The 13,591-nt window shown below is 47.0% G+C and overlaps 1 long non-coding RNA gene across 1 annotated transcript; it reads right to left on the minus strand.

Moving 5' to 3' along the window:
- Positions 1 to 828: 828 nt before the first annotated feature.
- On the minus strand, positions 829 to 3,966 carry LOC123078826 (uncharacterized). Its single transcript, XR_006437712.1, has 2 exons — positions 3,226 to 3,966; positions 829 to 2,250 (listed from the first exon to the last, which is right to left on the minus strand). It is a non-coding gene; the product is annotated as an uncharacterized lncRNA (long non-coding RNA).
- Between the last annotated feature and the right edge of the window lie 9,625 nt (positions 3,967 to 13,591).

Raw genomic sequence — 13,591 nt, forward strand, 5'->3', positions numbered from 1 at the left:
GGAGGCGCACCATGCACCACGTCCCCAGCACGAGATGGCGGAGGACGCAGCGAGTGGGAGGGCGCCGGAGCCTCTCTGGCAGCGTTGACGAGCTCGGTGATGCACCCCACCACCAAACTCTTTGGGTTGATCCTCAAATTTACTACTAAGAAGCTACTGTAGTATTTATTCACAATATTTTGACGTCTGGGAGATTAGGGATAAAATCCAATGGGTGTAGTGGCATGCAATCAATATCCTGCAAAGAACAATTTCTTCAACAATAACCTTTTTTGGGCGAGTAACAGCAACCTATTTGACATGACAAGTATCTCATCTTACATCGGTTTTTGTTATTATATTCCAACAGAGATGAAAATGAATCACTTGTCACTAAATCACTCACCTAACCACGGGTAACCACGGCAACAACCCCACCATCTCGTTAGCGCCGGAAGCAAGGCGGCGCACCACCACCACAAGGTCACCTTGCGACACAAGGGGACTTCTTGGTGGTGATGTTGAGCACTTTGGTTGGCATCCTAACAGATCCCATCACCAACAGATGCATGTCCTTTGGCTGCCTTCGCACTGGTCGCGGATGGTCACCTCAACCTCTCAATGGGGATCTGCTTGGCAACATCCGGTGAGCTAACATGGTCTTTCACCCTCTTGTGAACATGCATCTCGAAGCTGTCCCAGTTGACTACCTGATTAGAAAGCAAGACAACATTGTTTACACCTCTTCTCAAGTTTTAAAGAACCTCTATTCTGAAACAACCAACTGAGTTTTGACCGGCTAAACCTCAGTTTTAAAGAACCTCTATTCGGAAACAGATACCGGAAGAATCGTATGGAATCATCATTTACTCGACACATCACCCAAGTACAATAACTTCCATTTTTAAGTAAAACATATGTTGAAGGACTAACATCAAGTAATCCTATTCATAGCTTAGAGTGGGGATGCGGCCAAGCCAGGCATCGTAGCCGGTGTCGATCGGGCAGTAGCGGAGCAGCTCACGCGCCATGAGCGCCGGGGCTTCCGCGTTCGCCGGCCCGCGACGGCCGAGGGAGGAGACCGTAGCGGTGCGACCGTCAAGCTGCACAGAAGGGTGCATGGAGGAGTCCTGCTGCTCGTGGGCGACGGGGTCGGTTGCGGCTGCCGCAGCCTCGGCAGAGTGGCGGCGGTTGCCGCGGCCAGCGGGCTCCGTCTGGGCGACGCGAGCCGCCCCGCACCCGGCACGAACACGGCGAGCGTCAGCCATGGAGTTGGTGGAGCGGAGATCGGAACGAAGCGGAAGAACAGCGGCACACCCCTACCCGGCGCGCCAAATGTCAGAATCGGGCCTCCGGGGACCCGAGAGATTCGAACACCGAGGTGCGCACGCTGCTACCGCCCTGCTCTACTTCACAACCTCGCAACCTCACGACGACGCTTCGACGAACACGAGCTAAAGAAGAACAGTAGACACGACAATTAACCCAGGTTCGGGCCACCTTGCGGTGTAAAACCCTACTCCTGCTTTGTGGTTGGATTGCTCTCGCGAGGGAGAATGAGAGTACAAGAGTTGGGGGTAGGAATCGATCCCCTTCTACAGCGGCACCCTCCCCTCTTTTATACTTGCCTTGGTCCTCTTCCCCCGAAAACACTTGGCCGGAAGGGTTGCCACAACGGCCAGTTTGAAGGGGGACAGGAGCACAGCTTATCCTGACAAAAGATGGTCTTTGCCTGCAAAGCTCCTATCCATGACGCACTGGTGGGCTCGGTAATGACCTCCGCCCTGGCACGCTCGTCGTCTTGGTCTTCTTGCACCGATCTGGCCACCTTTGGGGACTGCTTTGGGTACAGGTGTGCTGGCCTCGCTCATTTAGCACGAAAGAGGAAAGCCTCCTCCTGTGCGCCTGCTGGCGCTCTTCTAGCTTTCTTCGTCGTCGTGCGCGTCACCCACGTGACAGGCGCAGCGCCGTGCGACCGGGCTGAGGAGCCCTCAAGTTGCTTGCCTCAGGGGAGGAGGCCTCGGGAGACAGCCTCGCGAGAGGGCCTCGCAAGGCCCTTGGTAGCGCGTTCTGACGTGTGCCTTGCTCGCGAAGTCCAATGGTGGGCCATGCGCTGGGCCCAAGATATGTGCCGCGTATTGGGCCGCAGGCAGATGGGCCCAGCGCCGAGCATGCGTGAACTACCCTACGGTCCCCTCACAGTTTTTTGAACCTGGTTAGAGAAGATGCTGAGATCTTGCTTTGTGTTATGTACTGTCTTCCACCTAACCTCTGGAAAGAAAAACACCATAGTAATTGCTTAGGAAACCCCTTTACAGAGAACCCTAATAAAGTAGCGTAGCTGCTCAGGGAAATATAAACTTGCAGGTTGAATTTGGAAGAGTTGTTCCTAAATCCCCACGGTGAAGTTCAAAACTTGCCTACATCCCTGGGAGAAAGTGATGAATGGGAAGAATAGTTGCGTACAAAACTAGGGAAAAATTTCCTTCATCTTGAAGTTCCTCCGCCAATGTAAGTTAAATGGACTATATACTGAAGTTTTGTTCGAAAAGCAAAAGGCAAAATGGTGTATGCTGTTAAAAAATTGAGTGTACTGAACTTGAACAGAAAAAAAGAAGTTGCCTATATGAATTCAGAGTAATAGTTCCCTCAGCCATTACCTTAACTATGATCCTACAAGAAAAAAAATCAGAGACGTTTTTAACAGCAAACATGATAGATCAACTTTTTGACTGAACTTTAACTGAAAAATTAACATCACTGTGCTGAGAAAAGAAAACAGCAGGGATTTTCCTGAAAAAACACATTGTCCTGCCTGGAGAAAAAATATCATATTGCCTATAAAAAATGGCAGGTTCTCTGTGTATTATCATACACAAAACCTGATTCGTGTCTGTTGCCTACCACCCAAAAATCAAACGGCTATGAGCTCTGCGCCTAACCCCCACCCTCGCCATGACTACGCTTGTGCACCTTTAAAAATCCCGTCCCTTGATAAAAAACGACCGGTGCGAATTTGTGCGCAGGAGGCAAGCCTACGACCTCTATCAGTCGATTGACTGCCTGGATTTGTGTTTGACAGAAAAAATCCTCCAAAATCCGGCAACCCCTCGACCATCTTCACCCCCTTCACTCTCCCCCTTTGACACCCCATGGACGTCGACGACGCGTCGACGCAAAATCTACCCGTGTTCGCCCTGAGAAAACCGAGACAAAATATGAGGCATGGCTGCGGCGGTGACTCACCTTCTAACGGAGACGTTCGCCGCCACGCGCCACCGAGAGCTTCCCCTCCTATTCCTCGCGTGCGTGGTCGCTCGGGTGGAATGCTGGTGCTTCGGCTGTTGACACGCTGCCCCTCTGCGGAGGTCCGCGACGGTCCGCACTCCCGTTCCCCTTGGCCGTCGCGGCCCCCGACTGCCCGCCGGCGACGCTCGCAGCTAAAAACCTAGGGGATTCCCTCCCCTTCGTCGCCGCGCGGATTGAGAGGCGGAAAGGGAGAAGCTAGTGGACCGAGGGGATCGGATTTCGGGAGTAGTTTGGGGGGTGGTCGCGCGGTTCTCAGTTTCTTACTTCGGGTCCACAAAAACCTCGGGTTATGTATACACTGGGCGCGTTCGGCAGTCCACCAACTCTTCGAATTCTAGAATCTGCAGAGCAGCTGTTTGATGGCTCCAAGTATTTTAACTACCGCTCTGGGAGCGGAGCTATGGAGCAGAGGGAAACCGAACGCGGCCTGAGTTGACAAGTTACATCCAGGTCGAACCATTTAAGAATGGGCAACACTAGAAATCAGACTACTGATAGCTGCCTTCCCATCAGACTAGTGCTGCATCGTTGGATTGGAATCTCCTGAAAGAGTAAATTGCACGAAACCACCACTTTAAAGGCTAAATTTGCGAAAAACACTACAATACATTTTTTTTAAAACACCATGTCTTCAGTAATGTTTTTGCAAAAAATACTGATCGGTCTCGGTTAAGTGAGTTTATGACAGATGAGGCCCACCAGTCAGGCTGACGTGGCACCAACTTCTCACACCATTACATGAAATCGTTTGGTAGACGTGGGGCCCGCTTGTCAGCCTAACAAGCCTCTCTTTGACATTTCATCGAATACTTTGCGTGCAGTGCACAGGCCGGCGGACAAAGGTTGCCATCGCGAGCCTCAGCGAGGCGACAAAGGTCAAGGACGGCGAGGACGGTCGCGTCGGGATGGCGCGGCCGTGCTCAAAGATGGCATCCGCGGGGGAGCACTGGCGTCGGCGAGGCCTCTGTCCCTGCCGAGGGCGGACGAACGGCGGCCTCTGCCTCGGTGCGGCAACGGCGATGGTGGGCTCTGTCTTGGCCAGGGGTAGGACGGGCGGTGGCGGATTTGAAGATTTGAGGAGCTCCCCGGTGAGCTGGAGCTTACCTGGTGCACCTAGTCACACCTCCCTCGCCGGTGGAGGCCTCGCGTGGCTCGCGAGGGCGCAGGGATCCCGATTCCCGATGCTGCATGGAGCTCGCGTGCACGGCCTGGGAGATGCCGACGCGGTCGGGCGCCCCGACTCCTGCCCGCGAAGCTCGGGACGGCCGAGACCAGCTGCAGGTCGCACATATAACGGCGGCTGGAATCTCGTCGTTGGTGGGCGGCGGCGCACATATAACTTCGCGAGGCACCATCTGGCATGCGGGGCTCGCCAGCGCCGAGGCAGGTGCACCTCCCGAGGAATGGCTGCAACTTAGCTCCGTCTCAGTACGGCGACACTAGTGGCGGTCTCTGCCTCGGCCGGGGGGTGACGAGCGGCTCGATGGTGAAGATAAGGCAAGCAAAACAAAAAAAGCCATTCATTTTTATTTTCTTTCAATGACAGGTGGACCCCACAGGGCTCCACACATGTTCACAACGTTACCCAGCGTCGCCGTTACATGCCAGATGTTTAGCGATGTCACGTCAACCTAACAGGCGGGCCCCATCTGTGTAACATCCCAATTTTCAATTTGGATGTTATACATAGATCATCATATGCATATCATATTTTATTTGCATTTTGGTTGTGATCCTAGAAATCTTAAGCAACTCAAGGACCCAGGGAGAGAGTTGGAGGTTTCACAAATTTTCATATTTGAATTTAGTTCGAAAAGAGGATCAATTTGATTTTAATATTTTCTCTCCAAATAATTCCAATAACAAAATTAAATGAGAGTAGATAAAATGACTTCTTCAACAAAGGAGAAATATTGGAGAAAAAATTTAAAATCAAATTATTTTTATTTGCTATTTTATTTGAATTAGAGAAAAACATGCATTTTTGAAAATTGCATTTTAGTCTAGAAAAATGTTCATTTTGTCCTAAATATTAGTTTTGGACGGTGAATATTGTTTCTGGAATTTTTAGAATTTATTTTTATATTTGTTTGAATTTTTGTTCGCAGTGAAATTTATTTTAAAAAAAAAAAGAAAAAAAAGGTTTCCTGGGCTGGCCCAGCCGAGCGCCGCCGCCTTCCTTGCGTGCTCCCCGCCGCGTGGCCGAGCCAGACTCCAGCTGGGAGTTCGCCTCGCCGCCGCCCCGCTTGCCCCTCCCGCAAGCCGGACCGCCCCCTCCCCTTCTTTAAATGCCGCCACCACCGCCCCCTCTCCCTCCACCAAACCCGCAGCCCCCCCGCCGCAGCTGAGCTGCCGCCCCGCGCCGCCGCTGTCGCCGCCGCCCCGCACCACCATCGCCACAGCCGAGCCGCCGCCCCGCGCCGCTGCTGCCTCGCCCGTTCGCCGGAGCCGCCGCAACCGCCGCCGTCCGGATCCGCCGCCAGTTTTCCGTCGAACCAGTAAAAACCATGAAAACCCGCCCCCTTTTTTTCAGTTATTCGTTTAGATTGGTTTTATTTTTTTAGGGTTCGCTAGTTAGCGAACGTTCACCTGTTTCTCTCTGTTACCGAACATGTTCCTTCGTTTAGTTCTGTTAACGAACGTTCGTTCCGTAGACTTTTTTTCTTAGTTTTATTTCAGCCAGGGACCTATCTATGAATACTTCTCTTACAGATTAGTCCCTGATCTTCAAACCCTCATTACTTTTTGCTCGTTTGTCCAAATCTAGTGAAACCAACGCCAAAATCTTCATCTCGATCCCCTCTGTTCAGATAAACAACTTGCACATGATTTTGGAAAATTTAAAATTTGGTTTCAAGCCGATTTGAATTTGAACTTCTTTTGATCGTAGTTTGAGTTTCGTATCTCTGATTCGATTGATTCTTTTTGCAAATCGAAGCTCTTCTCTTGTACTTTCTGTTCAGATATTTTTCTCTCGGTTTTACCTTTGCATCTTGTGCTTGAGTGCTTATGTATGCTATTGTTTGTTCACGATAGAGTTCCCGGAGTGCGAGGCTTGCTACTATGAATCACTAGGGTTTTCAGATCGTCAGCAAGGCAAGTAACACTTTGATCATATCCCTTTAATACCCAGTTTTATGCATTGTTTCAAACCCTCAAACATTGCATGAGTACGATTTGGTAACATGTGGGTATTGGGAAGTAGTTGAAGGATAGAACCTATTGCCTTATATCAAACCCTGGGGAGTACTACGTTATGCTTATACTGCTATGCTATGCTCGTAGACATGGTTTGGTTTGAGTGATTCATGCAATTGTGAGTATTATTATGAATTAAGGGATAACCTTAAAGTGGCTACTTTAATACACATCTGGGTGGATTGTTTGTGGGCACCTGGGGAATCCAGTGTTGTCCAAGGAGATCCCGGGGCATCCGTGTGATCATCCTATGGTTCGCCACCCAGGCTCAAAGGGATCATAAGATTATTCATGCTAGAAACTTCTGTGTGCAGACACATGCCATTATGGGCTCTGGCATAATTGAGTAAGTTGTGGGAAACCTTTCCATGATGGGCTAGCAGATGTAGGGGATTGAAGGTGTACCGACCTATCTATCGGTTAAGGGGACCTCTTCAGAAAGACTGTGTCTCGGCCATCCATTTCTCAAACATCATGCAGTGCGAGAAATTCAACGGAGTAGATCGAGTCTTGTGGGGAAAAGTGCGCAAACCTCTGCAGAGTGTACAAACTAATCATGATTAGCCGTGTCCCTGGTTATGGACATCTTGAGTATCTAGTACTTGGATTATTGGTTTGATCTCATCACTTTACTTAATTAATTTGTTGGGTTATTAACTATTATTTTGGGATTGAGATGGGGTTCCCATTCTCAATATTATCAACAAACTTTGTAGTTAAATAAAATATATTCCTTTGTTGTAGGGAAAAACTAGCTTTATGCAAATGATAACCATAGAGCCTCCACCAGCCATATATGCATGTAGTGATAGCTGTTATTTGTTCATTGCTCTATAGTGTTATCTTGCCAGCATATTCCATGTGCTGACCTACACAGGCTGCAACGTATTATGTTGCAGAATTTTCAGACGAAGAGTAAGGTGCGCTAGGTCGTTGTCGTGCACTCAGTTTTGTCGTGGAGTTGGATGGACTCATTTACCTTCGAAGCTTCCGCAGTTATCTTATTTAGATGGCCTTCAGCCATATTATTGTAATAAGTTCTCTTTTGAGACACTCGATGTAATAAGTGTGTGATTGAACTCTGTTATAAATCCTCGAGTATTGTGTGTGTCGGCATTACCGATCCAGGGATGACACTTAAGCACAGAGACTTGACCGTCTGAGGTCGGGTCGCTACAAGATGGTATCAGAGCACACACTGACTGTAGGACGCGACCACTAGGATAAGCTACAGGATACTCTTCTCTACTCATTTCTGACTCTTCTCCATTTTCTACTCTATAGATGGCGGACCCAAGGAACAAGTTCACTCAACCAGATGAGGACACACCTTTTGGACGACAGTTGAAGGAAGTCACTAGGTACCTGGGCATCGGAATACCAAGTTTCACCGGGACCTATACACCGCCACTTTACTAGAAGAGGAGCGTTGGATGATTCGAGTTCATGTTCCAGGAAGGACGTTCGCACCAGTTACTGAGCCCATAGAGTTTTCCTTTGATGCACCAACCTGGAGTCTAGGAAAGAGAATGGTCACCCACATCGCCATCGGACGCATCGGCGAAGTATACAACAAGGATCTTAAGGACACCATCTACCAGATATGTGGACACCGAGATGAGCAATGGGAGATGATTAGCACCAGGAGGGATAAATCCATTGCAGCCTACATCAAGGAGTTAAATCAGCACATTCGTCGTCAGGAAAACCAGATGTGCGCCAGTATGATAGACTTGAAGAAGGTGATGGCCAGGAACATGGAGCTAGCAGAAGAACTCAAGTCTACATGCGATGGCTATGAAGAAGAAATTGCAGTACTACTGGAGAAGGATGAAGACCTGAAGAAGAAGAAGCTAGGAATATTCACTACAAAAAAATACACTTCCGTGATGATACGTGTTTGTCACAGTAGGTCACGTTTTCTGTCATGCATGTACATCCATGACAATTTTATGACAGAATCAAGATAGTCATACCTGTGCTGTCGTAGAAGTGTTCCATGACATTGCCAAAATTATCATCACGGAAGTGTCCACTTCCATGACGATAAATCGCGCGTCACAGAAGTGCTTTCGTCAAGGGTGACCGACATGTGGCATCCACCGTAACGGAATGCCGTTAAGCTATCGGGTCTGGTTTTGGATCCGATAACCCGTTAACAGCCCCGACCAATGGGGATTTTCCACGTGTAAAATCATCATTGGCTGAAGGAAACACGTGTCGGCTCACCGTTGGGACATATGTCATCCACTCATTGGACCCAAAGCGCCTATGATACGCCGACAGGCGGCACGGCCCAACAGAGGCCCATTCCTGTGAAAAGGCCGGCCCGTTTGACTTGGTCAAAAGGTGGCGGGCCGGCCCACGGCAAGCCTGTTAATGGCATGTTCGCATATACCCCATTTACAGCCCGCTAACCCAGGGCCCGTTTACGGCCTATCCAAATTAGGCCCAGTAGCATCATCTGGGCCATCTAATATAATTCCAGTCCGTTTTAACTTCCGGCCCATGTATGGCCCATGACGTCTTTCGACCCATATGAGGCCCTTAGTAACCCTCGGCCCCTTAACGGCCCGTGGTAAAACTGGCCCGTAATGAATAGTGTATCACTTTATACCCATTAACGACCCATTATTTCTTGGGCCGTTTCTAACCATGTTATCTTTCGGCCTTCTCAGGTCCCATTTATTCTTGGGCTCATTTCCAGCATTCGTTTACTTACGGCTCGTTACTGTCATTTTCTGCTTCTGGGCCAAATTCAGCCCGTGGTTACAATCGGCCCGTTTGTGGCCCGTTAATATGTTGGGTCGTTTTCATGTCAAAAAAACGTTGGGCTGTTTTCATAGAGTTATCAAGTACGGCCTATTAACGGCCCGTTATTGTCCACGAATAGTACGACCCATGATTGGCGAAATGATGATACGCCCCGTAGAAGGCCCATGGATCCTACGACTCGTAAAAGGCCCATGGATCGTACGGCCCGTAGAAGGCCCATGGATCCTACGGCCCGTATAGAAGGCCAATGGATCCTACGGCCCGTAGAATATACGGCCTGCAGGAGGCCCATGGTTACAACAGTCCGTGTGTTGCCATGATTATTTTGGCCTAGTTTCCAAAAAATAGGTTATTGTGGCCACTAGAGAAACACGGAAAAAGAACTGCAGTGACTACAAGCAAACAACTAAACAAGACAATAAGGAAATAAATAAGCAAGCAATTAACGCTAGCCTATTACCGCTATTACACATATTACATCCACTGGGCACCACCAATGCAAATATAGGGAACAAAGCAGCATATTACATACACTGGCCGTCAAAATTGGCCACCAGTGCAAATAAATGCGGCAGCAAAACAAGAGCATAACTGAAACAACTTCAGAAGTGCTCAAGAAACGTTATCCTGGGTATCCACCATGCTGGCAATAAGCTTAGCAAGCTTATTAGCTTTGTCTTGTTTGGCGCTAAAATCCTCCAACGCTTGCTGTTGCTCCAGAAAGTATGCATTTGAATGCTCCAGGGACTTCCGCAGTCCTTCCGCTTCTTGTCGCAGCATAGCTGATCGATGTATTTCAACTTGTAGCTGAGACTCAAGAAACCGAACTGATTCAGACAGTGAGTTTGAATAGCTTGTGCAAGCGGTAGTGGCCAGTAACTCGAACACTAAACCAAGACAGGACTTTGGGGTTGTCTCACTGTCTTCGAGATAGTCTTCCTTGGCTGTTTTATCAGCTTTGTTGGAGACCAACAAGGATGTGTCACTATCCTGAACCTTATCTGCATTACTTCCTTTACCATTGCTTAATAAGGCACTCTTCCCCAATATTCTGTCAGCATTCTAAAAGAAGAAGCAAGCAGACACATAACAGGTTTAGCATGTACTAGTATATGACACTCATTTCGGTGAACCAGTTCATTAGTAAGGTGGACAGGATTAAACTACCAAGTCTTCTATTGCCAAGTACTAGTACATAATAAAAGCATCAAACAAACATATATCTATGTCCTATGGTCACTGCATTGTCTTACCAAATCAAAATAGAGACACGGTTCAAATCATATCAGTTCAAGACAAAGCAGCAGTGAAAGAATACAAAGCGTGGGAAACTACAGGGCACAACAAGATTTCAGATGGGTACCACGGGTCTACATGTACAACAACACTATTGGCTCTATTGTGATGCTAGTAATGTGCATGATATGAGAAGTCAATTGTATACACAATTGAAATTGAAATCAACAGAGCTATTGATAAGAGCAAGCCTGTTAAAGAAACATGCGTGAACATACTTGTTGTGCCATTGGAGTTTCGATTGGATCCTTCAATTTAAAAATAAGTTTGTATGAGTAAATACAGTGATACAAGAGTAAAGCAGTATGCACGATAGCAATCATAGTTAAAAAAGGCGCGCCTAAGCGAGCGCTTAAGCGCGCCTAGGCTCTAGGCGTTGGCAAAACGCACTGCGCATAACTACGCTTAATCGGTGCATAACTGCGCATAAGCATGCGCTTTGGTCAGTAAAGCGCAAGGCGGTGGCAAAACACACAATTAACGCCTAGCGCTTTTTTGAACTATGATAGCAATGGAATCTTAAATTAGAACGGTTGTTCTTTAGGTTTAGGCACTTGTTCTACATGAACAGAGTACAGTAAGACGCAAGAATATAGTACTTAAAAATAGAAAATGAGCTCATAGACCTTACCATATTCTTGGTTCGGGACCAGTACAGAACAAGGCGTTCCCAGTCATCGTCCAGTAAATGTGTCTTAGGAGAACGTAAGGGAATTTGATGAGTTTCTTTGCCGGTGAAGTACGTTTTCTTCAGGTAATTCCGATACTGCCACCAAGCATTCTTGAAGATAGCAGAGGTATTAGCACAGGTTACCTCATCCTGAGTTTCCAAATCGGTCCTTCTTTATAGAGAAAATGGGAAAATTTGATGTATTATAACCATCATGGAGGTAGGATGTATGGGACAAAGCAAAGTAATTGCCATGAATAACATTACTTACACATAACTCCTGGACAAATACCTACAACTGGCATTTTCCTTCATCTTCAGTATAATATTTCCAAGATGGGAAGATACGCACATACGATTTAACAACATCAAATGCGATAGATGCTAAACTATGACTAGCTGGTTGTGCTTCCTCCACAGGAATAGGCGTACTAACTGGTGGAGTTGGGGTTCACCGTGGTAGTACTGGCCCTTTGGGCACTGGAGCTGCCTTACTAACTGCTCTTGTTTGGGAGCTCTGTGGTGGAGATGGTGTTGTGTCAACAGGAACTGGGTTACTATCTGCTGGGGTTGGGGTTAGATTGGGTGAAGCTGGTTCTCTGTCCATCGCAGTAGGGGTACAATCTGTGAGAGTTTGGGTTATGTGTGGTAGGGCTGGTTCTCGTGCATGTACAACCAGGGTGCTATCTCCACCAAGAGGTAGCACTGTTTTATTTGAAGACCGTGTTTTTAGTCCGCTAGATACTGGCATCACCCGCTCCAATTCAAATGGCTGATAAACAGGAAACATAGTTGAATGTACAGACATTGTATGAGAGACAGATGCAATAGATAGTGTGGAAAAAAGAGGACATGAAATAGTTGACATGTATATTGTTTAACTAAAATGGATAGCATGACATAATTTCACATATATGATGTCTATCTAAACTGGATAGCATAGCATAACATAATTCAAAGATATGATGAATAACTCAACAGGATTGCATGACATAATTCACCTACATGTTATCTAAGTAATCATGATCGCATCATTTAATTCACATATGTGATTTATATGCTAAACAGAGGGCATTAGATATGATGTCTGAACTAAGAACATGGTGTTAAATATTGTGTATATGATGTCTAAACTATGCAATGCAAGACACCGTATGCATGATATGAGCAGTATAACCGTGCCAAGTTAGAGCATATACCTCGGTGGGGGAATAGGACTGGTCATCTGTCTCTGAATCCATCTCTGAGGAGCTATCGGGACCCAACAAGAGATCTGCTTCGACAGGTAGCACTGTCTGCTCTGAAGGCTTTGTTTTCACTCCAGATTTTTCAATCTCCCACCCAAATGGCTGATTCACAGGAAGAGTAGTTTAATGTACAAACATTGTCGACAAATGGAAATGTAATGAAGAAAAGGATGGGCAAGATATCATTCAAATATATGATGCCTGGTTAAACAGGATGGCATTGCACATTTCACATATACTATGGCTGGCTAAAAGACATGAGACTGCATAATTCCCATATATGATATAGAAACAAAACAGGTGGCATTACAGAACATGTCTAAACTAAGCATATGACATATATGATGTCAAAAGTAGGCACTGCAAGGCAACATATGCATGATATGACTAACATCATCATGCCAAGGTAGAGCAAACACCTTGGGGGGTAAATAGGAGTGGTCAGCGGCGTCTGAATCCGCCTCAGAACAGATATCTTCCTCTGGATTACAATCTGAAAAGGGGTGGGGAGGGTTTGCCATTGAACCCACCATGGAGCGATGTCAGCATGACATTGTATTACCGCGCAAAACTCTTCTCTTCTTCTCTACATGTTCAGCATGACTGTGTACAATATCTGACATGCATACGGAAAAAATATGGTGAGATTATGTAAGGAGAGCATGCAGAAATTTAGAGTGATGGTAACAACCAGTGGATGGATCCAAAAATAATGATAGCAGGCTGATGATTGCTTTAATTTAATAAAAAGACAGATGATGATTGCTTTACTATTTGTTTCCCACCCAAGATGAACAAATAATGATACCCTAGGTGAACCAGATATTAGACAGAGATACTATTCATTGCTTCCTTGATATGTGCCCCACAACTAATTTAGAACTCAAGTTTGAACATTAATTTGGACCTGACTTGGAGTCCAAGAGGTGAACAGGATGATAAAGTAGCAGGTAATTTTAAGCAATGCATAACATAAGCAGAAACAAAAGAGTGCGACCTCTCTTGTGGACCCGTGTACTCCTCAGGTTCATCTGCTGAGTCGATGATGGTGATGCCGTTGCGGTGGGTGCCGACGGCAGGGAAGGAGATCTGAGGCGGCGAAAGACGGTCAGGAGTC

This window comes from Triticum aestivum, chromosome 3D, assembly GCF_018294505.1.
Source record: "Triticum aestivum cultivar Chinese Spring chromosome 3D, IWGSC CS RefSeq v2.1, whole genome shotgun sequence".
NCBI lineage: Eukaryota > Viridiplantae > Streptophyta > Magnoliopsida > Poales > Poaceae > Triticum > Triticum aestivum.